The following is a 25,877-nucleotide window of genomic DNA, read 5'->3' on the forward strand; positions in this document are numbered from 1 at the left end:
AAAAAATGGCTAACAACATTAATTTTTACCCAGACTAAAAAGCTACATCTAAACTGTTTTAGATAAAATGTGCTGTACTGAGGAAACCTACCACCTGAACTTTAATCCCGGGTTTGCTTTGCTGTTGTTCTTGTTTTGTTTTTAGTTAGGTTCTCATTAAGTTACCTAGGCTGCCTTCAAACTCTTAGAATCAGGTGATCCTCCAGCCTCAGTCATCCCCATAGCCAGGACATAAGCACTGTACCCACGTCATTTTTGTTTTGTTTTAATGTGTGACTAAGTCCAAGTATTTTCTTCAGAAAGAACCAATCAGTATGTGTATTGTGTATGATACCTACAATAACCTTAAAACAGAAAGAAATGTATCACCATGGTTTCAGGATACCTCACTTTACACCCCTTGACCTGAAGAGCTGAAACCCCTAGAGAAAAATGCTGTCACAAAATAGGGAAGCAAGTAGTAACATCATGCTTGCCTGGTGATCATACACCTCATAACTGTCCACAAGTTACAGTATGCTATTGTATTATTTACCACAGCAATATTAATAATCTTGCCCCATTGTCTCTTAAAGTCAAAATAACTAGAAATAAAGGGAGGTTAAAATAGAACCCCAAATCTAAATTAACCTCAATGGGGGAGGGAGGGAGGGGGGAGTCTCGAGAGCAGTTAACTATGTGTGCAGGAACACAAGTACCTGTGTGGGAAGACAAAGGCCAATCTACATAGTTGTTCATCAGAAACTGCCCCCCCCCCCAAACTGAAACAAGGTTTCTCAATGGCCTGAAACCCACAGGTTACTCTAAAGCTGGTTTGTGAGAAAGCCCAGGAACCCCCTTTTCTCCACCCTGACAGCATTGAGATTATAGGTGCTACCACAGCTGACTTCTTAAATAGGTTCTGGGTATTAACTTGGAACCTCATGCAGTGCTAAGCGACTTCCCAACCACACCAGAACAGTTAACTGTATTGTCTCTCCTAGTCAGCAATATAAGTCAAATGCCGAGCTAAGGGAGATCTATTTTAATCATGCATATGTTGATTCCAACTGAAGCATCTATCTCTTCTATTTTAGTCAGTCATATGTTGATTCCATCTGAGGAACACTTCATTTCTAGATAGACTTATGTATTATTTTTAAAAAATAAATTTTCATGCAAGGTGTATTGTGACTTTTCCCTTTCCAAAACTGAAAAATTTCATCTGAAAGAATATTCATCTTTTCAGAAATATGCTCAATTCTTCTCAAATCTGTTCTGCTAATCATTTGTATATTCTAGTTCCTACATATTTTTTAGATTTTTCAGACTTCACTTCTATTTCATTGTATTGATTTTACAAGAGTAACACCTCTAGATGAGCAAGCTCTTTATCCCAGTCAGCAGGCACTTCAAAGTTCAGCTGTACCACGCTAAGGAGGCCCTAGTGGGCAACAGAGAATTCTACTAGCTACGATTCAACTTGTTTTCCCTTTACCAACAGGAGCTAATTTCCTTAGTCCTGCAGCAAACACAGTTTGAATTATGTTTTACAGTTAGCATCCCATACCTAATAAACACTATTAAAACACAGGCCATGTTAGTGGCAAACATTTCCTCTTATCCAACACTAAGCAACAGGAACTCGTTTCAAGTTTGTTCTTTCTGAAATGCCTGTATTTCTACCTCTGCCAAGGGGTTTATAACCTACACAGCACCTTTAAATTACTTTTAAAGAGGAATATTCCACTTTTAAAAATAAAGTCAGTGACTTAAAGGTCTGGGGGAAATGTGGCTTATCTGCCCTAGATTTAATCAATATTCAAAATACATTCTGAATCATGACTTACAAGTTTGAGGGAGAGGAATTCTACAGTAAAAATAACAAAGGAACACAAATCAGAAATGCCTATGAAAGTCTAACTTTCAATAAAGTTAGTATAGAATTTTAGATCTATTAGAGAAAGCCTGCTCCATGCAAAACCTGAGTAGTTCTTTAAGTTTTGATAACTCTAGTTAAAGGCAGAGCATTAGAATAATTACCACAGACTGCTTTAGGTGTTTTCTTTCCTACCTGTTAACCAGGTGCAAACCAGTCCTCACTCAGGACATAGGTTAAATACATGAGCTACTTACTACTCAGGGGGTGTGATCTACCAAAGGCAAAACAAGAAAGCCCACTGCTCTTGACCCTGTTTTACAAATCACATTTTTCATGAGCAGTTCATATGACAGTATATGGGCTGCTGAATAAAGTTCAGAGCACACAGAAATAAGTGTAAGTATGCTACACTGAATGCACCTCTTCACAGGTAACTGTGTCTTAAGTCAGCATGACCATTACCATACCCTGGCTTCGGCTAGTTGCTGAAAGAATATTCCCTAAGTCAGTGACTCTTCGGAGTTCCCATGACCATGAATCAGTTTCTACAACAAGAGGGATTATGGCTGGCATGTACTCAGAAGTACACTGCTCCAGAAGGAAAATGTGTTGGAGATACTAAGATTTTGAACTAGAGACTGGGAGAAGTGGGTCAGTGGTTAAGAGCATGAACTGATAATAGTGGTTCTCAACCCCCCTAATGCTGCGACCCTTTAAAACAATTCATGATGTACTGACCCCTGCAACCATAAAATTATTTCTTTGCTACTCCATAACTCTAATTATGCTACTGTTATGAATGGTAACATAGTATCTGTATTTTCCATGGTCTTAGGTGGCCCCTGTGAAAGGGTCATTCCACCTCCAAAAGGGTCAAGACCCACAGGTTGAGAACCCACTGGTCTAGAAGCCTGAACTGAGTTTGGTTTCTGTATCAAGGAATTCACAACTGCCCCAAACTCCAAATCCAGGGGATCCAATACTCTCTTCTGGCCTCCAGAGGTACTTTCAGTCAAACTGCACCCACGCAGTGACAGACACACACAAAGTTGAAACTCTATCCTCCATAGTGTCCAAGTGCTCACTGGCATAGGGGAAAGCCTATTCATAATAAACTAACCCTACAACCTCATCAATTGAAATGTCAAAAACAAACTTATATTCCACAGGGTTTAATGCACATCAACTTCCCAGCACTAGAGCGGCTATAAATTGAGAGATTATACTTACCTTTTTCAGTTTGGAAAACAATGCTAACAATGATTCCATTTGTGGTATTTAAGTCACCAAGATGACAAATTTGTGCCCTTCCATGTTTCTGTCACAAACTGATTCTGCACAAAGGTGCATATCTCTGACAATTTTATTGCTTACTGTGGTGTGGCCATACTTCCTCGTATACTGAAACGCATAGTCAGTTTTGCCACAATGCCATTTCAATAATTTACTACTAACTTATTCCAATATGGCTGGCACACCGGGCTGGGGCTATAGCTTGGAAGCAGAGTGTCTGCCTAGCATATACTCAACACCTGGAGGAGTATGATTTACTGATGTGCTATTTCATAAGTCACTGGGAAACACAAGGTGAATGTAGATGTAAGTCCTCAGCCCAACAGCTACTTAGATATTCTCGAAGCATGTACATGCACATCGAAGATCAAAGAGCTACAATCCATGTGTACACCAGACAACGTCACACTCTGTCTCATTTACATTTCCTTTCAAAAACTTCACAGGAACTCAATACACTGTGACTCCTTCCAATGCTCATGTCCACAAGCAACTAACAAAACGACAGAGTACTGTTCCGTGCCAAACAGTGCTGCTTCCAAGTGCCCATTGCATTAGATGTTACTGTAAAGCTCACAGTTTTGTGTCCCTAACCTAGTTTTCATAAAAGTCCTGTTTTTATTCAATTTAACATAGCAAAGCGATTTTTGGGGAAAGCACATGGAATGCCTTTTGACTTTATATACCACCAGAGAAATGTGCTTATTTTCTTGACATACAGCATGTTTGTATCTTTTTTTTTTTTTAACAAATCTGTATTGTAGAGAGAATATCTTGTGTACTGTATGGATGCATCACCTGTCAATTAAAAAGCCTATGCCCTATGGATTAGGCAGGAAATACAGGTGGGATATTCTGGGGAGAGAGAAAGGATTCTGGGATATAGCCAGGCAGAAGACCCGCCCAGGAAGATGTGATAAGACTGATGTATGGTGCCTGAGCACAGGTAACCAGACACATGGCAAAATGTAGGCTGGAATAAATGGGATATTTTAAGTTATATCTGTCAGAGAAGAGCCTAGCTATATGGCCAAGGTATTTGCAAATGTATTTTGAGTCTGAGTCTTATTTTTGGGAGCATGGGACTGGGAGGCAGAACCAGGCCTAATTTCAACACTGTATTTTTCCCTTTATAAATATTTTTGGGCCAGGCAGTGGTGGTGCATGCCTTTAATCCTGGCACTCAGGAGGCAGAGGCAAGTGGATTTCTGAGTTCAAGGCCAGCCTGGTCTACAGAGTGAGTTCCAGGACAGCCAGGGCTACACAGAGAAACCCTGTCTTGAAAAACAAAACAAAAAAAAAAAAAAAAAAAAAAAAAAAAAAAAAAAAAAAAACCACCAAACAACATTATGTGCCATAAAGTCAGTTCTGTCTATCACTGTAGTTATCTTTTGGTTTCATGGTGTATCTTTCTCCCTTTTATTTTTAATCTTTCAGAGATGAGTTCTTGTACACTATATCTCTGTGTATATATCTTATAGACTCTGTGTGTGTGAACAAGTGTATTTGTGAGATATATATATATATTTGTGATATATATATTCATGCATGCACTAGAATTCTAATAGCACTCTGACCATTCCAACTTGAAACAAAGGTGGAGATTAAAGGTGTGCACCACCATGGCCTGGCTACCCAAACTCCTTTTAAATTTTATTTTTATTGTTTTTAAATGTTATGTGTATGTGTGTGGGGGTATTTGCAAGCAGATGTAGGTACTGAGACCAGAAGAGGGAGCTGGTTACAGGTGGTTGTGGGTAACCTAGCCTGAGTCCTGAGAACCAAGTCTTTGAATGGTTTTCATCAGTGTTTTAATGATACAGAATGATTAATTTTGACTGACATTACATACAGGTCTGTTGTGTTTTCCTCTAAGCGACACATCAGGTAAGCCCAAAAGGCATGCTGCATCTCTCTGCTGTGCTTTTGTTTTTGAAATTATTCATCACATCCAGCATTTGAGTGTTCCCTGTTGGATAACATTATCTACCTCCATCTACAATCTGAGTGTAGATAACTGCTCTCTTAGACATTTCCTTTCTTCCTTCTAGCTTTTCATCTGTGTCTTACTTCTTCACTGAAAGCCAGACATGTTTAGAGTAGTGGAAACAAAGGTAAGTAATTTCGTGACCAGATGAGTGTCCCTTTGCTTTGTGAGGCCAAGTGCAGAGGTTACAGTAACCCTGGTAGGAGTTGAGCTGGGTTTATGTTCTTGCAACAGTTAACTGCAGGGCACCACTGGCTTCATTCTTTTGCAAAATAATGTGTATCTGTGGAAATAGGTGATTTAACTAGAGAAATGTCTGTCTGACCCTTGTGTTGTGCTCTGTGTGACCTTGTGCTTTTGGGGATACAGTCTCTGTTCTAAGCATTATATTCTTACTTCTCCATCTTCCACTAAGCTCAATACATTTTATTATCAATCGTGCTGTTAATATGGCTCCCACACATACATTAAACCTTGTTATTCCCAAGGAGAGAGAATTAGAACAATTTCTCAACCTTCTTAAAAGCTCTGCTACTGTTCCCCTCCGTCAGGTCTCAAGGACACACTCTCAGTAAGACTTTTTCCCATCTTTCCTAGGAGCGTACCCAGTGAAGTTTGTACGTAAACAGCGTCTAAGTTGGCACTTTCATCCATTTTCAACTGTTCTAGCTGAACTCTTAAACCACATCCAAAAGCCCTCCTCTGGTTTTACCCCTCCCTCTCCAACTCCTCCTTCAGGCCTGAGCTGAGTTAGTGGTTCTAGTGTTCTCACTCTTCTAAGCTGTCTCTGAAGTGATCAACTTGGTTAGTCTAGGTTTTTGTTTCCAAACCCCTAAGCCCTGAACTGTAAAGATTAGAGCAAAGCTTTCAGTCTTGGAATCAAAGCTAAATGGTATAAGTGATTTCAGGATACCAAAGAACATGTTAACAATTATTTTATATAAAAAAAGCTGAGGAGAAGATTTTGAATGGCCTCCCAATGAGCCTAACAACCTGAGTTCAATCCTCCAGTCCCACATGATGGAGACACCCATTACAGCTCACTGAGTTCAATCCTCCAGTCCCACATGATGGAGACACCCATCACAGCTCACTCCCTGAGTTCAATCCTCAAGTTTCACACAATGAAGAACACACTGCACTCCTGCAAGTTGTCCTCTGACCTTCACACATGCTACATGGTACATGGACTCAAACACACAAAATAAATACAAACAACATTTTAAGCGCAAAAAAATTATCCCAATATGTGAAGACTAAAACAAACATAACGAACTAAAACTGCACTTTAAACCCTGCCAGACATTAGACCAAAGCCTTAGCAACAAACAAAACTGAGCTGCCGTGTAGCTGCCTAACTTTCCTTACACTTTCCTCAGAGAAGCAGGAAAAAAGTCTGAACGGACACCTCAAATTCACCCATGTAATTACAAGTGCTGAGGGAATGGGACCAACATGGGACTAACATGCTCTTTTGATTTCAACTCTAGTATCTATTGGGAACTAGGTTCCACTATTAACTTTTCTTCTAAGTTTAAGAGAAACAGATTATTACCATCTACCTGAGTAACCAAATAATTCATACTTCCCACTAGTGCCTAACTTTTTTACTGAAGATATCCATGTTTTGATTTTACCTTAAGAACTTGATTTGTTTGCAGTTAGGCTTGCTAGTACAATTTAGACTACTACTGCTGCATTAGAAACAAAGACTATCCATAGCTTCTCAGGGAAATACGAATGCTGGTATTGGCTTAGGACTCTAGCTTTAAGGCCTTTGCCTTTACATCCCTGTTTTTTAACTCTGACTCCTCTTTTTCTCCTTTAATTTGTTGTACTTCCTGTTTTCAAACAAATGTAAACTCAGTGTTTTCTCAACCAGGACTGGCGGCCCCTGGATGCAATGTGGTATTAATGTAATGTGGTAAATGGTGGTCAAAGCCACTATTTTCGATATTGCAACTTAAACATTGTTTTACATTATATATGAAAATTAAAAGGGTTTATGTTGTAAGCTAAATTAAGTTAAACAATAAGGCACTAGAAACAAACAAAAAAAAAAAACCAAACTGTAGAATAAAAGGGGAAAGCAGATCTCGGAAAGGAAAAATCACTCCTTTGGGGGTTCATCTCTAAGTTAGGGGGCGATTTTTATTTACATCATCCTTCCACCAAGTGATTAGCGAAACGGTTTCAAGATAAGAGTGGTTAATTTCGCATCTTACCATAGGGGGCTTTGGGGGATAAAGGCACGCAGGTGTACTCTGAACACCCACTTCATTGAGCGTCCAAAGTGCTGCTTCACCTACACCAAAAGCAGCGTTCAGAGGTGAAATCACAGCCCAGCATGGGCAACAGTGAACAGGCCAGGCTACTTTGCAAGAAGAAAAAGCCTTGGGGGGAAAATTGGTGTGTGATAAAGGACTTGAGGAAGAGAAGAGCAGCTTCTCCTCCTTTCCCATCAAATCGAAACTGAGACGAGGAAAAAGAAAAAAATGCGAGTCTACGCGGGACCCCAGAGGATGGAAGGAGGACCGCTAACCTAAGAAAACCGGAGGCGCCGGCATCCAGAAGGGAATCCCGAGGGTGGAGCCCACAGGGGAAGGAGGTGTGGAGTCAAGTCACGGAGAGTTGCCGAGAGAAGTGGGGGACAGGGATAGTGATGGGAGAAAAAGACTGCCAGGCAGAGAGAGGGGTGGGGCTGCCAGGGCAGTGCCCGGGGCAAATGTCACTCAGAGCCGGGGGAGGGGAGGGTCCGAGCGCAGGAATCCCAGGGCGGAGGATCACTGCTTCAGCAGCCTCGAGCCGCAGCAGCTTAACGCTGCCCGCCCTGTGGTCCCTGCCCGGAGTCCCCGGATCCCCGAAGGTGGGAAGCGGCATCGCAGAAACCCAGAGCCGGAGGCGGCTTTACCTTCGCAGGAGGCTGGAGGCGCTCCAGCCCGAGCTCCGCCCGCCGCCGGCTCCACGTCTCGAGTGGGATGAGGCGCCGCCGGCCCCGTTCCCTCTCGCTTTCCCTTTCCCTGCCGGGGCCTGTCGCCGCCGGTTCCTGCGCCGCGGCCCCCACCCCTCCGCTCCTCCCTCTGCCTCTCAGAGGCTCGCTCTGGACGCCGCCATCTTCGACCAGGCTGCGAGCGCTGAACACTAACGCGCGTGCGTGGCCGCCGCCCCGGCCGTCACGAGACCCTGTCAGCTGACCTCAGCGCTTCCGCCTCGCGCCCCGCCCTGGGGCGCACTTTGCTCCCACCCTCTGCGGCCCATTCGCGGTTTTCCGGGAAGCGCCTTGTGCTCACCGCCTGCCGTTCCGCCTCTCGGGAAGTACGCGTGCGCGTAGCGAAAGAGAGGCTTGGACCAAGCAGGGGGCGAGGCGCCACGCCCCCCTGGGGGCGTCCCGGGAGGCCACGCCTCTTGAATAGATGGAGACACGCCTCTCAGCCTGTGCTCTGCAGGGGCTTGAGTTGGCTACTGTTAAGTCTGAAAAGGAACTTAGACTTCAATATCCTGGCGCATCCACGAAGCCGTTGAAAGCCTCAGTGCGCATCTCTGGTTTAGCTGCCTTGGGGGCCTAACTTTTACTGGCTATTGACACACCCTGAACGGGGCTTTAAGTTTTTAGTGTTCAGAGAGATAATGGAGACCGAAGCCTCAGAGGTCAAACACCTTTGCGGGTGGAGTGCTGGACAGTTAAGACTGCTGCCTTCGTTATCTTCTGATCCCAGAGCCAAGATTTAACTGACCAGGTACTTAAGGCCAATTAACGTTTAGCCGTCTGGTAGGGACTATCCTCTATTTTCAGATAATAAATTGAGGTCTAATCCCTCAATAGTAGACTTAGTATTTGAGCTTAAGTAAGTTGACTCAAGAACTTCTGCTCTCTGGACAGGAACTCACTGAAACAATGTGAAGAGGGGACTCAGGAGAGTGAGAGTATCAGAACGAAACAAAGTTACTAATTCAAGGCAATTGTGTCTGGAGCTATGAGCAACAGTCGGCGTCTCAGATGTGAGAGGGGCAGACTTCCCTCTAAAGCATGATTCTATGGGGGGAAAATACTTGTAGATTTAAACGCGCTGGTGAGCTCAATGTTCTTCTTGTGTTCAACCCTGGAATTAGAATTTCTCAGGGATCCCGTCTGTGGTTGAATCGTTTCATAGACGGTGGTTATGGGATGAAAAACATGTAAAATGCTTTGCTTCTTGGCTGCAATCTTGGCCCATTTTTGTTACTGGAGACTATTGTGTTTTTCCTTAGGTAGGTTTTCCCACACCGTCCCAGTAAGATAAAGTGCCTGTGAGCAGCCAGAAATGGCTTGTTTGGAAAGATGGGACCTGAAGTAGAGTGAGTAAGGAAAACAAAAACAAAACAAGAAACCTGAGTTAAAGGGCTCCTTAACTTATATGGAAATAAAAGCTTTTAATATGTTTTTATATGTTTATATGTTATATGTTTATATGTTACAGACCCTTAGAGTATTGCCAGAACTAGATGTGGGATGTCCTATTTCTATTTGGTAGAGGAAGCTGACCCAGAGTGTCCAAGTGACTAATTCAAGGTGAGGTTCATCCAAAAGGTTGAGCCAAGATTTGGCCCCACAGTGTAGCACCCAGGCCATCAAACTACTAAACCCTTGACACTGCCTCTCTATGTAATATCTGGAACCAATTAAATGGAGTCTCAGAGGTGAAAGGAGCTTAGGTAACATGAACTTCCTCCATTCCCTGCAGTGGAAAATTCCCTGCCTATGAACACATTCTGAAGTGGAAAAACGGTATATTCTTCCCACAAGCCTTCTCTTGCAGGAATCGTCTTGGGGTTTGGGTGGTTGGTTTTGCTGTTCTGTCCTCCTCCTCCTCTTCCTCCTCCTCCTCCTCCTCCTCCTCCTCCTCCTCCTCCTCCTCCTCCTCCTCCTCCTCCTCATTTTCCTCCTCCTCCTCCTCCTCTTCCTCCTCATTCTCCTCTTCTTCCTCCTCTTCCTCTTCTTCCTCCTCTTCCTCCTCCTCCTCCTCATCCTCATTCTCCTCTTCCTCCTCCTCCTCTTCCTCCTCTTCCTCCTCCTCCTCCTCTTCTTCCTCCTCTGTGTCCCAGCCTTTCATTTTCTGCCAATCCACCTGCCAATATCACCTTATCCCATCCTTACCTGTGTTTCCACCTACCAGTTTCTGCACAGCTTTTTCATTTCTCTTAGTGGGGTTTACATAAAGTTGTCACTCTTCTTAAGAGGCTAGAACTAGAGACAAGAACTGGGGCAAGTAGGAGGACTTGGCTCATCTTTCCTGAGACTTCTGCTAAGTTACCTTGCTCCCCACCCCCTAAATGTTTTGAAAGAGGTGTCAAATTCAAGATAGACCTTCAACTTTCTCTTTCTGCATTTCTTTTTTTTTCTTCAAAGCCCACGATCACAAATGTGATTGCAAATGCTTTTTCATAGTGCACACCTATCAAATTTTCAAACCAAATTTGTGCGATATAATATTTCAAAGCTTTTAAAATTCACACCTCACTGCTTTCTAGACAGCAGTAATTTTATCTGTGTTCTAAGTTGACATTCAACACAGGAGAGGTTCAAGATCTTAAAAGATCCACATGGCGAAGCCTGTTTATTGAATTCCCTGCTACTGCTGGAATGGCAGTATGTCCTAATTTTATCAATGCCCAGACCCAAAATCATCGCTAAGAACTCTATCTACACCATGCCTCAGTGTTCTGAGCCATATTTTGTTTGTTCACTGCTGCCTTTGTCTTGTCTTGTCATTTGAGGCATGGTTTCTTGCTTTGTTTCCCAGGCTAGCCTTGAATTTTCAATCCTCCTTTGTCATTATCTGGAGTTCTGTGGGTTTAGTTTATTTAAAACGCTATTAGATTTCTTTATTTCAGTGTATGAGTGTTTTGCCCACATGTCTCTGTGTGTACCTCTTGCATGCCTGGTGTGTGCAGAGGCCAGAAGTGTGCCTTGGACCTAGAGTCATGAATGGTTTACAGCTGCCATGTGGGTGCTAGGAATTAAGTTATCTTCTTTGCAAGAGCAACAAGTACTTTTTAACAGCTAAGCCATCTCTCTGGCTCCTGGAATGCTTCGATCATAGACAGTCATGAGCACATACAGATAAACTATTTTAAATACATTAACCACCATCCCCCTGTGGCTACTGAACATGAAGTAAAATTAATTTGAAAAATGCAAAATAATACATGATAATATTTTATCCATTATATGTGTGAAGTAGCCACAAAATCTTGGGCATCTGAACATTTGGTCCATAGTTGGTGCCAGTGTTTGGGAAGGCTTAGGAAGTGTGTCACTGGAGGCTTTGAGAGGGAAAAAAGCCTCACCTACTTCTAGTTTACTTTCTGCTACTTGCTTATGGTAAAGGGTGTGAGCTCTCAGCATCTTGCTAGAGCTGCTATGCCCATGCCTGCTGCTCAGTGCCATGCTCCCCTGCCATGGCAACCTTTGATCCCATTAGAACCATAAGCCCAAATAAACACACGGTCTATAAGTTGCCTTGGTCATGGCATTCTATCAAAGAAACAGAAAAGCAAATGTGTTGATCCAGATGTTAGTCACCAGTCCAGTTGAACATCTTTTATCAGAAAATCTGAAGAATTTGAAAGTTTAACATTTATGTTAGCACCTAAGACATTTCAGATTTTGATGCATTTCATAATTCAGAGTTTTCAGTTATGGATGTTCACCTCCTAAAATCTACACACTCACATTCTAGCTCCCATTTAAGAAATGTGAAATCTGCTCTGCCAGAGCCGGACAAATACAGAGGCTAATGCTTGCAGCCAACCATTGGACTGAGCACGACCCAATGGAGGAGTGAGAGAAAGGACTGAAGGGGCTGAAGGGGTTTGCAGCCCCATAAAAGGAACAACAATATGAACCAACCAGACCCCCAGAGCTTCCAGGGACTAAACTACCAACCAAAGATTATACATGGAGTGACCCCCATGGCTCCAGCCCCATATGTAGCAGAGGATGGCCTTGTGGGACATCAATGGAAGAAGAGGCCCTTGTTCCTATCAAGACTCGATGCCCCCCAGTGTAGGGGAATGCCAGGATGGGAAGCGGGAGAGGGTGGGTGGGTAGAGGGAACATCCTCATAGAAGCAAGGGGAGGGAGGATGGAATGGGGGTTTCAGAGGGGAAACCAGGAAAGGGGATAACATTTGAAATATAAATAAAGAAAATATCTAATAAAAAAATTTAAAAAAGAATTTGAAATACAAAAGGCTTCTGACAAAAGCATTTCAAAGAAAAGACACTTACCCTGTACTCCTTAAAGCCCAATAAACTTTATTCCAGAACATTTCAATGGGTCATCTATGAACACAGAGACAAGGCTTAACTCCAAATATAGAAATAATTATATAGTTTCTGCCATTTTTAAAAGGGACATTCCAGTAAGGGATTATCTTTATTTGGTTAATTGATATGGGAGACTTGCCCACTGTGGCTGGCACCATTTCCTGGTCTGGGATTATGGACTGTAGACAAAGGAGGAATGAGCTGAACATTCATTTATCAGTATCTTCTTCTTGACTGTGGGTTCAATGTGACCAGTTGCCTTGACTTGCCCTCCGTGATGGACTGTAAATTACGGGTCAAAAATAATCCTTCCTTTCTTTCCTCACATTACTTTAGTCAGTATATTTTATTATAGCAACAGGAAGAAAGGTAACTAAGACAGCAACCAAGTTATAAAACTTGACTAGGCCCAGGTTTTGCAAAAATGTTGCTAGTCACTAGTATAGACAGCACCTAGGGGCTGCAGCTCTCTGGTGCTGTAGCTAGGCAACAAGTAAAATATGGTGACACCTCATTGTACACCTTCCATGTAAGTAAATAAGTAACTAGTTTTCTGTACTGTCTCAGGTGGTCAAGGAAAAGATAGTTCAGCTTTTGTATCAGCCTGTCATTGACTGAGCAGTTACTTTGTGTCTTATAAAGAAATGTATCAGCTCCTTTTCATACTCTCTGCTCTCTTTGTACCTGGCAGGAGATACATGTTTGCCCATATACATATAGGCCAGAGGCCAAACTCAGGTACTGTTCCCCAGGAGCCATCCACCCACCTGAAAAGGTCTCTAGCTGTTCTTAAGAGTCTAGCTGGCAGGAGATGCACTCCACCAAGCCTGTGTTTTTTCTCCGTGTGCTGCAGATTTAATTCAGAATCTCATGCTTGCATTGTATATGGTACTGACTAAGCTATCTCTCCACCTACTGGTTTAATTTCATTTTTTACATTTATTTTTACTTTATGTGTGAGTGCTTTGCCGACATGTTTGTATGTGCACCATTTGCATTCTGGGTGCCTCCTGATGAGGTCAAACACCGTCAGATCACCTAGAACAAGAGGTAGCAATGGTCATGAGCCACCACGTGGGCCCAGGGGACCAATCCCAATCCTCTGTGAGAGCAACATATCCTCTTTACAGCTGAGCCAACTCTCTATTCTCCTGATTTAATTTTTATAACACACAAAAGACACTGCTGTTTTACCCATTTTTCAGGTTAGGAACCCAACACTTACAGGATTGTGTGCCAGCTTTTCGAGGATCAGGTCACTGGAGAACAGTAATGTCTCTCAGCAGGACTCTTGGATTTCAACACCCATGTTCTGTACCATTGTATTCAGGTAAACATAAAGTGCAATAGCCATGACTTCCTCTCCCATTGGTCAGGTGTAACTAACCACTGGGAATCATCTTGAGAAAAGTTTACATAGAGAGTTTAAAGTAGAACAGCATAGCCATGTTTACCAGCAGTTCCCCAGAATGCCATGCAAGGCCTGCAATTGGAATTTCATTTTTATCAATGTCAGTTTTATAATGCGACGTTTCATAATTTTTAAAAATATTTTTATTTTCTTATTTCATTTTATGGATATTTTGCCGGCGTGTATGTCTTTCATACCATGTGTTTGGCTTGTACCCATCAAGGGCTAACAAGGGCATCAGGATCCTCTGGAACTGGAATTGTGAACCAATATGTGGGTGCTGGGAGTTGAACCTGGAGCCTCAAGAAGAGCAGCCTGCGCTCTTACCTGGTGAGACATCCCCTTCAGCCGCAACATTTGATCTTCTTGTTGAAAGTGACTAGCTAGTTAAGTCAACTCTTCATGGCCATCCAAGCAGCTATGAATACAGAATGTCAATAGCAAGCATCTTCAAGTACAGACCACGTGGCCTTCCTACATCTCCACTCTACTTTGTTTCATCCCAGCTGGAGCCTCAGTTAGGATTAGAAGAAAGTGGACTGTTTCCAGTGACATGGAGATCAGTGACAAGGGGGGAAGTAAAACTGCAGAATAAACTAAAATCAAAGGAGGCAGAGCTGTGTGTGGTCAAAGTAGGCAGACCAAGAATAGGAGTTTCATACTTTCTCTCTCTCTCTTTCCTAAACAGCTGCATCTCAGTGTCAGAGCTAAGTTTTCATGATGACAGCTGTTGTGAAGCTGGAATCCAAGGCTGTGTGGCAGCAGGCAGACTAACAGGTCAGGCCTTGGGAGTTGATCAGCCAGGGACACTGCCCAGTCTTTCTTTTGTTTCCCTGAGTCCCAACCCTTCCCTTACCTCTTCTCTCCCTCTGCTCAGTGTGTCTTGACGAAAAGATGAAACTTAACACCCAACACTGGGCCCAGTCTCCAAGTATTTTAAGAAAGCAGCAGATGGTTGTGTGATGTTACTGCATTTGCTAATAATAGAGGTGGTGGCTTACATGAAACGTGGGCAGGGGTTGCTGCTTTCATCTTCAAAAATGTTTAACTGATTTCTTTCTCTCTAGCTTTATTCTCTCTCTCTCTCTCTCTCTCTCTCATGTACTAGTACTCTCTCATGTACTATCATGTACTCTCATGTACTAGTACTCTCTCATGTACTATCATGTACTCTCATGTACTAGTACTCTCTCATGTACTATCACCCATGTACTAGTCAGTTTTTTATGAGCTTGACATAATAAGCCTAACATACCTCAGAAGAGGGAATCTCAACTGAAGAATTGCCTCCATCAGATTGGCATGTGAGCATGTTTGTGAACCATTTTCTTGCCTGTTGATTGATGTAGGAGTAGCCCACTGGGGATGGTGTCACGGCTGAGCAGGAAGGCTTGGGCTGCATAAGAAAGACAGCTGAACCAGCCAGTGAGCAGCACTCCTCCATGGTTGCTGCTTCAGTACTTGCATTGAGTTCCTGACTTGCCTCCCCTTGGTGAACTGTAAAGTGTAAGAGTTTATAATAAGCCCTTTCCACCCGAGTTACTCTTGATCATGTTTATTACATCTACATCATCATCATCAACAACAGAAACAAATGGGGACAATCCCTAACCTCAAAGGAACCTGACTTACAGTCAGTCATTCAACTACCAGGAGAGTTGAAGGGCATGTGTGGAGTCCATTCATTGCTATTCTTCAGGACCTGCTGACTCCAACTGCATTGTGTTGTCACAACATCAGATTGTTGTAGCTTCCACTGAGAGCTGCAACCAGTCCCCTCACTCTGTCACTATGCCCTTGGGCATCCTTCAGTGCAGATTTTCTAGAAGATGGCAAATCCATTACCACAAACAAGTTGGGAGGGAGTGTTGACCTAAATACACTCAAAGAATCCCAGTTCTGTAGACGAGTGTCTGTGGTGGTTTGAGTGAGAATGTCCTCCGGCAGTCTCAGATGTTTGAATACATGGTTGATGTCGCCCCAGTTGATGGAGATATTTGGATAGGTGTTGGAGGTGTGGCTTCAGGACGAGCTCTAAGGTTTCGAAGCCTAGGGCCATCCTCAGTGCACACTCTCTCTGCTTCATAGTTGTAGGTCAAGATGTGAGCTCTCAGCTTGCTGTTCCATGCCTGCCTGTCCCTTCCTGGTGATGGTTATAGACTCTTATCCAGAAGAAACCATAAGCCCAAATAAACCCGTCCTTCTATAGATTGCCTTGGTTATTATGGTATTTCATCACAGCAATGGAAAAGCAACTAATGGGACAGTAACTGATACAAAGTGTCTTATAATAATCATCACATATTATTGGTGACACAACTCCCTTCTGCAATGCTGGCAACTCACTCTAGTCTACAGCATCTCTGATGGAGGGATAACCTGCAGCCCTGCCTCTTAAGGGCCCAGATAAACCACATGGCTCCCCAGACTTCACAAGCCCCTGGAATCAAAGGTTGCTTATTGAAGCTTCCATTAAAACTTGATTGTGCTTCTCAGGTTAGATTGTCACAGTTTAATAATCAATGAATTACCTGGTATAGTAGCTCACGCCCTTATCCTTAATCCTAGCATGCAGGACGCTGAGGCAAGCAGGTCATCATGGGTTCAAGGTCAGCCTCAACTTATGAGAAATAATCATGGGGCTATTAAGAGCAGTGACTATTCTTCCAGAGGACCTGAGCACCCACATGACAGCTCATAACTTCAGTCCTGTAGGACGGTGAAAGGCAACCTGGTTTCTGGTTGAGCACCAGCTAGAAATTACTGGAGACGCCGCAGGCCCCCCTACAAGGGATGGCAGGCATGTCACCATATTCCCAGACTCCAGGCTCCACAGACCTCCATAGATCTGTGCCTTTCAGTCACATAGGACAACACAACAGGTAGAGGGCGTGAATACAGGCCTCAGAGGCTCAAGACAGATCTCCATATTAATGAGGTACCTAAAGGCCAGAGGGACATACATAGCCAATTAAACATTTCTTCTCAGACCCTCCTCCTTACAAAAGGTATTTGACCTCAGGCCTAACCTGAAAGAAAGGGGAGGTACAGTTTCTCATCTACTTTCTGCCATGACAATAAACATCTTAAGACCACTGACTGTTTCTTTTCTTCTGGATCCCCTGTGGGGAACAATGGAGAAGGTTTTTACATACAGAGCCATGTCTAATCTCCCTCTGTGTTCTCAGCCACGGACACACCACCAGCCACCCAAGCAACCAAGAGAGAATCTCCTCCCCAGGGACACAGCCAGAGCTTCTCCCCCTCCCCTTCGGCTGTGGGCCAATCTGAACCCACCCCCCACCCCCAGCCCAGCGGTGCCTGGGGGCCTAAGAGCCTCAGAACTGCTCTGGCTCCCCGGGGACCTCAGACTGTGCTCTCCCCCACCCCACCCCACCCCCAGCAGGGTCCTGTGGCTTCACATAACCTAATGCCCACCCTGCGTCATTGTGAAGAACATAGTCTACTTCCTGTGCCTCTGTCCCCCACGAGAGGCCTAGCCCTGGCAAGAGACAGACTGGAGACCCACACATCAACCCAACAAGAAGTCCCACGCATACTACAACCCAACACAGTCCCAGGGAATCCAGTGAGCACCCTTTTCTCCTCTCTGTGGACACTACATGTGTGTGGTACACGTATACACCTATACATGCAAACAAAGCACCCATACACATAAAACCAAGAAAAATATTGTAATTCCTAGAGAGACGTTGAGATCTCAGAAGGACTTACTGAGAGGCACTGAGAGAAAGAAGATTTTACAAAGCATTTCTTCCTCCCCCCACCCCCCCACGAAGTGAAATAACTACCAAACACCTTTACAGAAAGCTAACAGTTCCTAGTAGAGATGCCTGGTGTGATGCCAGCCCAGCAGCCTTCAAAGGACTAATTTAGTTTCTGCCTGGCCCTGCTTTCTGTTATACCTCTTCTTCCGGGTGACCCACTACATCAAACAGAAGCTGTCTGTGGCCATTAAGCAAGCGCTTGCAGAAACGAGGCTGTGGATTCAGCATCTGGCTGAAGAATAGGACTCTTCAGTGAAAGCCTTGGTTTCATTTCTGTTAGGCCAGCAAACAATAGTTTCACAATGGCTTTCTTGGTAAAAAGGATTTAAAAAAAAAATTTTTTTGCTGACATTTCAGTCTCTGCTTTTAAGTGTGTGTGTGTGTGTGTGTGTGTGTGTGTTCTACCTTTTCCGTGGTCTTGTGTCATCAAGGAGTCATCAGTAGCTAGAATAAGAACCTTCAACATCTGATAGAAAAAGATAAAATAAAACCCCAAACAGACAATCGGTGGATCCCACCCTGTTCTGTTCCTCTTTTCTCCCAGCCCTCCTTTGTATCACTGTCTGCTCAGTATTACTGTTTTATAACTCATCTCATTTACAGGGGAAAGCAGTCAACTGTTCTGCAGCTTCTGTGCTGCTGAGAGCAGTGGTCCAGTTCCCACACCAGAGCTGATTTGCTGGGGGAAAGACCTTCCATGAAGAAAGTCTCTCCGCTCTTTCACGACGTAGCCCACTGTCTTACGCTTGTGCTGGACTAACTCATTAGTGCTACATTTTTCACAAGGCCAGTTTTCTTTCGGAGAGATTTGGAGTCCAAAATCTGGCTTTAGAGAACAGCTGGTTGTCAGCTCAGCATTTTGGGATAAATTGTTTTGATCATGTAAGAGACATAGTGTCTCTAGTACTGTGTGGGTAGTAGTGGTGGTGGTGGTGGTGGTGGTGGTGGTTGTAGGTTTTGGTTTGGTTTGATTTGGTTTGGTTTTTCAAGACAGGGTTTCTCTGTTCAGCCATGGCTGTCCCAGAACTCACTGTGTAGATCAGGCTGGCCTTGAACTTACAGAGATCCACCTGCCTCACCCTTTGAGTGCTGGGATTAGAGGTGTGTGCTACCACCTCCTGGTACAGTACTGTGTTGTATAATTGACAGTGGGAAGTTAATTTTTTTACACCCCTCCCCCTTTTTTGATGTTTTGGTTTTTTTGGTGTTTGTTTGTTTGAGTCTCTGTCATCTGTGTCACCTCTGTGCTTCTGTTAGTCATCCCTGCTCACATTCTCTTTCCAGCAGGAATTTCTTTTAAATCACTTGGAAAGGAAAGTAGCTTTCCTTAAAATGCATGAGACTCCAAGAGAAAAAGGACTTTTCTTTTTGCAGGTAAATGGCAAGGTTGCCTGAGTTGAGGTTTGTGAAAGGCCTGTGTCTCAGTACACACTAGAGCTTTGAAAGAGGAAAGGCAAGCATTGTAAGTGCTGTGGTCAGTGAACATTGCCAGGATGTTGACTGAATCAGAGCAGAGATTTGATGACAATGGTCCTGGCTCCAACCACATTTGATGAGCAAAGAACACAGTCCACACTTCACTTAAGAGAAAACTGCCTCTCCCCAATCTGTCTTTGCTTAGTTTCATCAACTTAAAATGAATATAAAGAAATACATACTTGATGGAGTTATTATGGGATTTCTACACACAACTAAAGTGCATAGAAAAATACCTTAAACATATCTTGAGCTGGGGGCTGGCCATATTGCTCAGTGTGTACTCTCTCTCTGCGCTATCTCTTCAGCCCCATAAAAATACATAGCTTGAGCTTAGTAGATGCTACTTCTATTACTAGCACTATTTTTGTGATTATAATCTGTTTATTTGAAGTAGCAGTAAAATTAAATTCAGATCCTTGTTGGGAGGGACCTACATGTTTAAAAATATGATCCAGGTGCTGGAGAAGAGGCTTGGTCCTCTTACAGAGGACTTAAATTCAGTTTCTAACAAATTGCAACTGTCTGAGATTCCAGTTCCAGGGGGAATCTGACACCTCTGGGCTCTTCATGTACCTGCACTCATGTGCACATAGTCACGCTTAAACACATAAGCATAGTTAAAAATAATAAATAGATCTTAAAAAAAAAAAAAAAACCCAACCTGACACATACTATCTGGGCTGGGAAGATGGCTCAGTTAGCAAAAGGCTGTGCAAGAACCTGAGTTCCATATCCAGCACCCACATAAAAAGCCAGGTATTCAGTGTTTCTGTCACCCCAGAGTTGGGCAGCATGGGCAGAGATGGAGGGTCCTTTGGGCATGCTGACCAGCTAGTGTAGTCAGAGAAGTCCAGGTTCAGCAAGAGGCCTTGTTTTAGAAGCCAAGATAGAAAGTAATAGAGGAAGATTCTTAATTTTGACCCCTGGACTCCACACACAGGCAACCAAACATATACAGCATGCACACACACATACATTTTGTAAACTGACACCATGTAAAATTTTATAATGGATGAATGTGTGTGTGTTACAATGTGTCTGTATAACTTTTCTGCAAATAGTGAGAGCAGGACCTATGGTTCTTCCACTTTAATCACAGGTCGTCAGTGGCAGAGCCTAACATTTGCTTCATTATTTATGGAGACTGAATATTATTCCACTTTGCATATGAACCAAATTTAATTTCTCTCCTATTTGTGGACGTGTAGGCTGCTTTTGGTCTATTGCTTTTACTAACAAGGGTAATATGAACATCCTTGTAGATGGGTCACTTTAAATACCATGCAAGATTCATTCTTTATTCTTTTATTCTTCAGCTTGGTATACTATTCCTGCAATTATCTTAATTTTGCCATTTGTGTATCTTATATATTTAATATGCATGCTATATATTACATATGCCCACACATGGCAAAAATAAAGTGTGTGAGTATAGTTGTATGTGTGTGTGTGTGTGTGTGATTGTGTGTGTGTGTTTTCTAGGGTAAATATTAAAAATTAAATGTGAAATTGCTCGGTTGCATGGTAAAGTATCAAACTTATCTTTTATTTATTATTATTGCATTATGTGTGAGTGTGGGTGAGTGTACCATAGCATGTATGTGGAGGACACTTGTGAGAACTGATTCTTACTTTCCACCACGTGGGTTCCAGGACCAAACCCAGGTATGTCAGTTTCTCATAGTTAGTGTGGTTAGCATGACCCAGTTTCAAAATATTATCCTTTCTTGGTAGCTTAGGTTGAATTGGAAGGGGTGGGTAATGATGAAGAGACAAATAGAAAGTCCTCAAGTGCCATCCCTGTGTCATTTCCTTTGGAGGATAGGGTCAGAATCTAAGCATGAGTTTTTTTTTTACTATAGAGCAGGAAATCCTTTGTACAATCTAATAGCAAGAAGAGAGAATATGGAGTATACTTCACCCCAAACCCAGAGGTCTCACATTTCATAGTCTGCATCATAAGTTTGAATAACAGAGCCAGATGTGGTTTTACAGTCCTGCAATCCCCACACTTGTGAGGCGGGTGGGTTGGGGGAGGCAAGAGGATTGTCATTTAAAGGTCTTCCTCAAGCTGGGCTTTGGTGGCGCATGCCTTTAATCCCAGCACTCGGGAGACAGAGGCAGGCAGATTTCTGAGTTTGAGGCCAGCCTGGTCTATAGAGTGAATTCCAGGACAGCCAGGGCTATACAGAGAAACCCTGTCTTGAAGAACAAACAAACAAACAAACAAACAAAGGTTTTCCTCATATGTGGAGAATTTAGAGTCAACCTGCATTTGGTGAAAATGCAAGCTTCTCCCTCCACCTCTCAAACAAGGTGGAGGGAGAAGCTTGGGCAGCAGAATCTCTCTCAGTGCAGTTTGTTGCCTTCTCACATGCTCTTCATGGTCTCAAACTAACAGAGTCAGCATTGTCTGGGAGCTCCTCCAGGGACCTATGCTTGTCTTTCTGGAGATCTGCAGAGTGGGGTCTGTGGCAGCCAGCAATCTGTTTGCTGCACGTAGCTTCACTGCACTACAACAGCACAGTAGACTTTGAATTTCAGCACCAGACTAAATGAATTTAAGTTCTATTTTGCTCATGTATCAACACCAGTCCTTCGGGAATGCTGAACTTAGCCATGGTATTAAAACTGGTACCTCAGGTTCCTCATCTGAGAAATGAAGCTAGAGGTGATGTCCATCTCAAATGTATGTCAATCCAGCTGATGCTCACGAAGCGTTTGGAGCTCTAAAGCACCTCCCGTATTACAGGTATTATAGACAGCAATGTTCTACCAAGTGCTTCTGGGACCTGCAGGTCGAAGTCTCGCAGACCTGCATCTCCTGTCTGGCATGGCTTTTATGTCACTCACGTGCACACTCATCAAATTTGTATTTTAACACCCCTGTAAGTTTAAGCCATGGTGTCCTAGTTAGTTTTTTGGTGTGATTCAGTTTGGGTTGGGTTGGGTAGGGTTGGGTCAACTTCTCACAGGCGCAATCATCTGAGAAGAGGGAATCTCAATGGAGTAAATGCCTCCATCAGATTGGCCTGTAGGTACTCCTGTGGGGGCATTTTCTTAATTGGTGATTGGTGTGGAAGGGTGCAGCCCATTGTGAGTCCTACTGTCTCTGGGGAGGCGCCCCAGGAGCTATTTAAAAAAACAAACAAATAAAGCAGGCTGAGCAAGTCCTGAAGCCCAAGCCAGCAAAAAGTGTGGTTTCTGCTTCAGTTCCTGCCTCCAGGTTCCTGCACTGACTTCCCTTTGTGAAGAACCGGAAGATAGAAGATGAAGGTTTTCTGGTGTGAGCCCAGTCTTTAAAAATGGCTGAGCCATCTCTCCATCTCTGTAAGCTGTAGGTGAAGTAAACCTTTGCTTCTCCAAGCTGCTTTTGGTAATGGAAACGTGGGTAGAAATGGCATGAAACCCACATTAAAGGAAAAAAAGGGCATCTGAATAAAAACAGTAAAAAGAATACTCAAAACCTTGTCACCAAGGAGTCTGACTTTTGCCTTCCCTTTTCTCCTAGTTAGAGAACTACAATGTACAAGCACAATGGCCGGTTGATTACCATGGAGTAGTCTACTCCAGTTTTGTTCAACATAAAAAGTCCACAGTGGGGGGCCTAGGTGGGTTGTGAAAGAATTCACCCTTTAGACAGAATAGAAGGTAAGTAAGGTGGGTTTGTTTGTGTGTTTTGGTTTTGATTTTTTGTTTTTGTACACTGCAGGGGGTGCAGGAGGCACAGCAGCATAGAACAGCAAGCATATTGTGCTGGACTGGGCCTGTGTGTTAGGGGTGAGGGATATGGATTAACAACAACAAAACCCTATGTTAAAGGAAAAAGAAAACAAAAACCTATTTGCATTTTGAATCATGTAATGATCACTTACGAACATTAGGTGGCAGAACATACTCACAAACTAGTGTCTGAAACCTCAACAAACCCTCAGATCAGTAATGCATAGTTTGATGACTGAGGTGCATTCTGACAAGCGCATCCTTAGGTGGCTTATCCCAGGCTGTGCTTGCATGAACCCAGATGGATATCTCTCCTCAGACCACTAGACAATCAATCCTTCCTCCTTCAACTTCTTGTCCCTGCAGTGAGAAGAGTAACACACAGCTCTACAGAGTCCTATATGTGCCTGAAGTTTGTCACCGCAGATACAGCAACCTCATTCATGGCAACCCAGGGCAACAGCAATATCCTATATTGTTTTAGGAGTCTCTTGGACTTCCCTGACCCACTTGAAATCCTTTGTCATGCCTAATATTAGATGTTTTGTTAGTCGGTCTGTGGCTTTTGGGAGGAGCATTGCCAGCCCAAGTGATATAACTTCATTGAAACTGTGTGTGGTGTGTGTGTGTACTTATATACTCCTGTGTGTTTTATATGTAATCTTAGATAAATAAAAATTAATAAGATTCCCATATGGGTTTTTTCAAACACGCCTAGTGTTATGGCCTCACCCCTAGACAAAGAACTACAAGCAGCCGAGAGTGAGAGAAATAGTCTTTCCCAGATATGAGCCCCATAATCGGTTATTCGATACTGAGTGGCGAGCCCCAAACCATATACACATGGGTAACGCTAAACAAACTGAGCAGGCTGTATTTCTATATGTATGCATATGTAATATAATTGTAACAATAACAATTAAGGAAAAAGAGGCCACGAACCTGGGAGGGAGAAAGGCAGGGGCCATGTGCAGAGTCAGAAGGACTCTAATTGATCTATGATCTAATTATATCCTCATCGAAAAGCTTCTTAAAAAGAAGTCAGTCTCAAAAGGTTGCATTCGATATGATTCCATTTGAATGGCTTTCTTAAAAATCAAAATGAAACGCAGAGACCAGATATGAGTGGCTGTTGGGAGCCACAGATAGGGACACGGGACTAGGAAGGTAGCTTCTTGTGATTGACTGAAGCTGCTTTATTAGAGGTGGTACATACATAGGTCTGTACATGTGTCACAACTTATACACACACACACACACACACACACACACACACACGTGCGCACACAAGAATAAGCCAATTTCCTGAAAACAAAATCAGAATAATAGTGAAGTAATTGTCTTAATAACAATATCCCTCCCTTCTAAGAGCCTTGGGTGACATGGAGAGGCTGAAGCCAAACTGCCTTTCCTCATAGTCAGAATCATCAATTTTCACTCAGTTCTCTCTCCCTTTCTGCCTAAAAGATAACCATCTAAGGAAAAAAGGGCCCGAGGGCACAGCCAGAAAATATAGCTTTCTGTCTGAAAGCTAAAGTTATACATCTATATATGTATAACTGGGGCCTGAAGGTCTGCCAGGTGAAGATGAAAGGCTGTAATTGCAATTCTTCAAAAATTTAATTAACAAATGAATGCAATAATGGGCCACTTAATTAATGCATACCTAATGAGTTTCTGTACACCCTGCATTCCGCCAACCCATTTATCTACGAGACTTGAACTTGTAATTAAATTTCACCTATGGTTACTGAAAGTTGTGTGCCTCCCTCTTTTCCCTGATAAGTTCCCAGGCTTATCAAGATGGCCAAGCTGGTCAGTGAAACTACAACTGGGTCTTCCTTATGGCAACTGTCCTTTCTCTGACATTACTCAAGCCCCCCTATTTCATGCATTATACTCAAGACATTTTTTTCTGTTGCCCACATGAAATATGAAAACAGATTTCCCTCTGTCTATATTCATTTAGAGAGGTGTTGGGTTTCACTTCCCCTTAAGTGGAACTTTATTGCCCATAACCAACTAAATCCAGTGTCGAGAAGAAGGAACCAGTTTCAGAAGGATCACCTATCACAGAATAGTGACATAATTCAACAAGCCCCTTGGTCTATTTGCTATGACCTTATCTTGAAAATGAGAATGCAGATAGGATTACGTATATGTGTTTGTTTGTCCTTTGCTCTCAGGAGTATAGAGCGAAGTGAATTATACTAAACATGATACCACCTAGCAGCACACTGATCTCTTCCCCCTATGTCATCTTACTGAACTGCCACACACACTTTTGAAATGATTATCATAAGTCGAGATGTTAATGGTGTGCACATTACCTTTTATACTGTGACAAAATGCCCCACAAAACTAACTAAAGATGGAGAGTTTGCTTTGGCTCTCAGGTTGAGGCTGCAGCCGATAGGATCCACGATGTCCTCAGATCTTGATGGACTTGTTACTTGGGTTTCTGTTGCTATGATCAAAAGCAACTTAGGAGAAGAAAAGGCAGAACTGGCTTATACTTCTAGGTCACACTCTGTTCCTCATTGAGGAAAGACAGAATAGGAACTCACGCAGGTAAGAAGCAAGAGGGACCGTAGCACCTGCGCAGAGGTGGCACAGCTCGGGGTATGCTGGGCTCCCCCACCCCACCCTCATGAATCAATCGAGAAAATGCCCCCACAGGCTTGCCAACGGGCTTGTCTACAGGACAGGGCGTCTCCTCAACTGTGGTCAGCTCTTCTCAGATGACCTTGGTTTGTGTCCAGTTGACAGAAATCTAACCAGCTCAGTGGACTAGGAACCCGAGTAGACAGGAAGGAGGGTTGGGCTGTTAGAGCCCAGCGACCAGCTCTTGTGACTCATACTCCCCAGTGAGGCCATCCCTTTCTGGGTTTTCATAACCTTCCCAAACAGCAGCGACAGCTGGGCAGATACCGAAACCCACGTGAGCTTGCAGTGTGTGTGTGTGTGTGTGGTCACATTTAAACCACAACATCTGGAAGCTTGAAATCTACAGCTGAAGTCCAGCTA

The 25,877-nt window shown here is 43.3% G+C and overlaps 1 protein-coding gene and 1 long non-coding RNA gene across 6 annotated transcripts in view; one reads left to right on the forward strand and one right to left on the reverse strand.

Annotated features, from left to right (window-relative positions):
- Dnajc13 (DnaJ heat shock protein family (Hsp40) member C13) overlaps positions 1-8,297 on the reverse strand; it is a 101,378-nt gene extending 93,081 nt beyond the window's left edge. For 2 of the 3 annotated variants that reach the window (XR_013105561.1, XM_076917382.1), the window contains exon 1: positions 8,053-8,189. The gene's annotated coding sequence lies outside the window, so the exon portion shown is untranslated. Of the gene's footprint in view, positions 1-8,052 lie in introns of all 3 variants that reach the window. The other variant, XM_034483755.1, reaches the window with a different exon arrangement.
- A 439-nt stretch (positions 8,298-8,736) lies between these two features.
- On the forward strand, positions 8,737-18,381 carry LOC143435342 (uncharacterized). 3 transcript variants are annotated; one of them, XR_013105564.1, is made up of 5 exons: positions 8,737-8,878; positions 13,655-13,779; positions 14,084-14,190; positions 14,549-14,637; positions 18,252-18,381. It is a non-coding gene; the product is annotated as an uncharacterized LOC143435342 (long non-coding RNA). The 3 variants fall into 3 exon arrangements; XR_013105563.1 differs by lacking the exon at positions 18,252-18,381 and adding an exon at positions 15,949-16,080; XR_013105562.1 differs by lacking the exon at positions 18,252-18,381 and having other exon boundaries at positions 14,549-14,685.
- Positions 18,382-25,877: the final 7,496 nt, after the last annotated feature.

Source organism: Arvicanthis niloticus, chromosome 21 (assembly GCF_011762505.2).
Source record: "Arvicanthis niloticus isolate mArvNil1 chromosome 21, mArvNil1.pat.X, whole genome shotgun sequence".
NCBI lineage: Eukaryota > Metazoa > Chordata > Mammalia > Rodentia > Muridae > Arvicanthis > Arvicanthis niloticus.